The sequence below is a fragment of the Trichechus manatus genome, unplaced genomic scaffold (genome assembly GCF_000243295.1).
Source record: "Trichechus manatus latirostris isolate Lorelei unplaced genomic scaffold, TriManLat1.0 scaffold00045, whole genome shotgun sequence".
Classification (NCBI taxonomy): Eukaryota; Metazoa; Chordata; class Mammalia; order Sirenia; family Trichechidae; genus Trichechus; species Trichechus manatus.
The window spans coordinates 17,127,474-17,133,027 of record NW_004443981.1 but is presented as its reverse complement, the minus strand read 5'-3'; positions in this window follow the sequence as shown (position 1 = coordinate 17,133,027).

Below are 5,554 nucleotides of genomic sequence, written 5' to 3'. Positions count from 1 at the left end.
GGCACACACACGGGTGCACACACACACGGGCACACACACACATGCACACACACACGCACTCCCATGCCCATGCACACACGCACATGGGCACACACGCACACGCACACACACACGCCCATGTCCATGCACACACACAGGCACACACACACATGCACACACACACGGGCACACACACACACACACATACACACACACACATGCACTCCCATGCCCGTGCACATACACACATACGTACACGGGCACACATACACACACATGCATGCACACACACACACACACACATAGCCAGATGCTACATTTCACATGCACACACATGCATGCACACGCACACACATGCATGCACGCACACACACGGGCACACACACGGGCACACACACACACATGCACACACACACATGCACACACACACAGGCATACACACACATACACACACACATGCACGCCCATGCCCATGCACACACACACGGGCACACACACACACATGCACACACACACGCCCATGTCCATGCACACACACACAGGCACACACACACGGGCACACATACACACCCATGCACACACACACAAGGGCACACACAGGCACACACACACATGCACACACACACGCACTCCCATACCCATGCACACATGCACATGGGCACACACACGCACATGCACACACACACCCATGTCCATGCACACACAGGCACACACACACATGCACACACACGGGCACGCACACACACACACATGCACACACACACGCACTCCCATGCCCGTGCACATACACACATACGTACACGGGCACACATACACACACATGCATGCACACACACACACACGCACACATAGCCAGATGCTACATTTCACATGCACACACATGCATGCACACGCACACACACGTATGCACGCGCGCACACACATGCATGCACACACACAAGTGCATGCACACACAGCCTGATGCTGCATTTCACATGGGTACTTGTGCACACACATACACATGCACATACACACATGCATGCACACATACGCACATGCACACACGGCCTAATGCTGCATTTCACATGGGTATACATGCACACACATACACACATGCATGCACACGCACACACATACACGCACACACAGCCTGATGTTGCATTTCACACATGCACACATGTGCTCACACATGAGCACACACACATGTGTGCATACACGTACCACACAGTCTGTGCAGGCTCACCCCATCTCTGTACCACCATCTCCAATATTACCACTTCCACCGTCAATGACCCCACCCGGGCCACCATGACCACCTCAGTGTCACCAACCTCCCACTGCCACCCTCACCACACTGCCACTGCTGCTGTCACCACCCCCAGATGCCACCTCCCACGGCCATGCTATGGGCCACTGTGGTCACCCTAGTGACGGTCACATGAAGCGGCTCACGGGGGCCTCTAGGAGGCAAACACTCCAGATGGAAGCTCCAGGGTATGGTCCTGGCTCCTCCCCGACCCCAAGTCGGGAGCGGGAGTCACCAGGCCCCTTTGCTCAGAGAGGACTCCGAGGCCCAGGAAGAAGGAGGGGGCAGGGCTTCCTACTGTGGGGGAGGGGACTTCTGGCTCCTTTTCCTCCCCTGCGACCCCAGTCCTTGAAGGAGAGAACCCCCTCATCCCCACCCAGCAGGGAGAGTGGCCTCAGCCTCTTGGGGCTGCAGACCTGGTGGATACTAGGTTTCCAGACCTCAGCCCACAGGCCCCCTCTCTCTGGAGCCAGGTGGGCTATAGTCTGTTAGGGCCACCCAGTCACCCACTGGGCCCCGTGAGCCCCTGCCCTGGTCACCCTTCCCAGCCTGACCCCCTCCCTGTAACACCTCATGTGACCTCAAGTGTCCAGAGCTGGGGTGGGCAGGGCAGGCAGGCAGGCAGGCAGGCAGGCCAGGACCCGCAGTGGAGTCAGGAGGCACCTTGCCCGGGGGAGCCTCTGGTCAGGTGCCAGGCCACCTCGAAGTCGGACAGACGGCCGGCCCAAGGATCCGAGGTTCCAGGGGGTCCACATGCCCACCTCCAGGCCCACTCACCTGACCCACCACTGGGAACCCCTCCCCTGAGCCTGACTGTCCCACACCTGCCTGCCTCCAAAGATCACTGGAAGGCGGGCTTGCGCAGACCTCCCCTCCAGGGGCCTCGGTTTCCCCAAGTTCAATAAGCTGGATGCACACAGACCCCTTATGGCCAGAAACCGTCTCTGGATTGGACGAGGCTGCCTGCCTGGGCTTCCATCAGACAGCTGGGTCCCGAGCGGCCTCCGCTTTCCCATCCATAAAATGGGTGTATCCTGGACGCTCCCCGTGGGGGTCTCAGCCTGTAACGACAGGGCTCGGGCTTTGATGTCCCACGGGAGAGCCACCCAGGCCCGGGCTGGCCCCAGGACAGGGGAGCCCTCTAGAAGAGCCTCCCTGGGCTGTGGGCAGTGGTCTGCCGGCCCAGAGGACACCACCTGCCAGGCCGCAGGGACCTCCAGCCAGGGGGGGCAGGGATTTCGAGGGTGGGAGTTTGCCCCATCGAGAAGCTCTGGGCCCCTCCAGTGACTGGGGGAGGGAAAGGAACAGGGACATTTCTGCAGAAGGAAGGGACCCATCAGACCTGCCCCAAGCAACCATCCCATTCCCGTGAGGCACAGGTGAGACCGTGCAGCGTGTGCTGAGAGGGAGAGCTAAGGACCCCCAGCCTCCCGTGTGGCCCCGCAGACCCCAGCTGTCCCCTGGTCCTGAGGACAGGGCACCCGGCCCCAGGCGGGGTCAGTAACTGCAGTAAAATCAGCCCTGGGTCACAGCAGCTGCAGTGGGGGGCATGGATTGGGTGAGTTCTCAGCCAGGGTACCAAAAGATCTCCCATCCCATACCAAACCCCTCCCCTACAGGACCCCTCAAGTCCAGTGACAGAGACGCAGGCTTGGGTGGCACCTGGCTGGTTGAAGTAACCTTGCCCATCCCAGGAGCCACCTCAAAATAAAGGGAGAATGGAGTGGGAGAGTGGGTTGGGGCCCCGGCCACCTCCCCAATGGACATGTGACACCCCCCCCCAGCTGCGGGTGAGGGGGAAGGTAGGTGGGGGCGGAGCTGGGGTAGACTGCCCTGTGGTCTAATGGCCGGGCCACGTGGCCACTGCACACCTGGTCTGTCCCGGGGAGTCAGTATAGGCACAGGTGAGAGGCGTCTCACAAACTGTTAAGTGCCTATGGCTGAGGCCTGCTTCCCCCCGTGGAGTCTTCCTCGAGGAGAAGCATTAGTTCGTGCGTTCATTCATTCCTTCCTCCAGCAGACGCCCCGAGGCCCCACCAGCCCAGGCCAAAGGGGGCAGCAATGACTCAGGCGCCGCCAGGTCCCTGTGATCGGGGACACACAGGGACCACATGTAGTGTGCCTGCAGTGCTTCGGCCAGAGCATGTTGCTGGGTTCCAGGGGGCCAGAGAGGGCCCGGGGGTGCCAGGGTGAGGGGTGCAGGTGGCTATCGGACAAATGCTGGACAGCACCCAGCGGAAGGCGCTCAGGGCCAGACCGAGGCTTCTGATACGTGTGGCGCAGCCTGAGGTCGAGGGAGGCAGGGCGGGACGGCGTCCAGTGCAGTCTTGGGGACCTGGCTGGTGGGGTGCTGGCATGGGGACGGGGAAGCAGTTTTGGAGGGGACACACTGAGTGTGAGGGGCCCACAGGACCCAAGCACAGACTGGGGGCAGGAAGCCTCAGGGGCCCGAGGTGGCCCCGGAGGCAGTGGACAGGACAGGGGGGGCCAGCGGGCACGAGCACAGTGGGTCCACTTCCCCAAAGGCCCTGGGGGGTCCTGGCTCACCGGAGCACAGAGAACTGGAGTCAGGACAGACTCTGGCTTGGTGCAACGGGACAAGCCCGAGCCCAGTCCCCAGGGCAGCGGCCAGCTGTGCCATAGGCTGGGGGCGGGGGGGTCCTGGGTTTGACATGCCGACGGGCAGCTCTCCGGGTCTGTCCCCCGGAAGGCAGACAGGATGGAAGAAGGAGACCAAGGCTCTCAGGAGGGGTTGCCGTCACCCTGCCTTGATTTCCCCTGCTGACACGACCCAACAGAAGGCTGCCAGAAGCCCCCCAGAAAATGCTGCTTTCACCAGCCTAGCCTAGCCCCCGCCCCTGGCTCTCTGCCTCAGCCCGGAGACCCCAAGAGCTGGGTGGGGTCAAGAAGAGTGTGGCTTGGGAAGGGGGACAGTGGGGAAATCTAAGTTGAACTGCAGCCCTGCCCCCACCAACTCGTGGCCCTGCAGCAGGACACCTTCCCAGGATCAATCTCCCCGGGCTGTGTGATGGGTCTCTGACAGGCAGGCCGCAGTGCACACCTCTGGAATCCGGTGGCATGTCCCGCCAACACCCTGCCCCCCGTTGCCTTGGGGCCCATGGAGGGCAGCACCCCCGAAGCCCCTCCTTCCAGATGCCCAGTGACGCAGGAGCCACTCGAACAATCAGTGCATCTTTTATTCACAAATAAAAGCTGTCGCGGGTATCATCTACACATTTGTACAAAAGTCTGGGCAGTGCCCACGGGACAGGGAGGCCGCCGCGAGGGTCACACCACACCAACAGCTCACCCACGTCCAGACATGCCCCGAGGAACCCCACCCTGCCCAGCGTGCTCTGACAGACAGAGCCCATCCCACAGCTAGAGGGGACCAGCTGGGGGATGCCTTCCATAGAAAATCATAAAAACAGATCCTTTGTCTTCAAAACCCCACTACAAATGCCATATTCAAAAGCAAAACGATATAAAAATAGGAACCAAACAGAAACTTTACAAAACCCTCATCCCCCCATTTTTTTGCATGGGTGTTCTGTTTTTTGCTGTGGTTTTGGTAAAAATTCCTGCCGTGGATGGAGGCACGGTGCCTCCCGTGTCCCAGGCTGCAGAGAGCAGGTGCCAGGAGGGGAGGGGCCATAACCATCCAGCCCCGCCGACCCTTCAGTGGCCCCACACAGACCCAGGCCTGGGACAGCTGGTGAGAGCAGACCTCCACAAAAGAAAACTCGTCCTGAATCCTAAACAAGACCCCTGACGGGTACAGGCATGTCCTGACGGGCACAGGCGTGTCCTGCTACGTACAACACCTGGCGGTGAAGGCTTGGCCGGGTCTGCGGGCACCACCATGCGGGCTCCTGCCGGGACCGGGGGCGTGGGCGACCGTGCGGCCCGTCTGCTGGTGTCTCGAGTACTTAGCACCAAACGTGAAAAGGAGAACAGTACTCATCACGGTAAAGGCACTTGCGTTGCTGTTTGGCGGTGAAAGGCTGTCTCTCTCTCACTCCCTGTTCTCCTGCTCTGCCAGCTCCCCCTCCCCCACGTTCCATCACCTCTCTGAGACCCCACCCCCATCCTACGTCCTCGTCCCTCCAACCGTGCCACGTTCTCGCCCCCTCACACCTCCATCTTCACGCCCCCTGCACATCCCCTTCCCTCTGGCCCAGCCCCTGGCCTCAGACGTCCACCTCCTGTGGCCCCCGGACGGCAGCCTCAGACGTCCACCTCCTACATCCCCCGGACGGCAGCCTCAGACGTCCACCTCCTACATCCCCC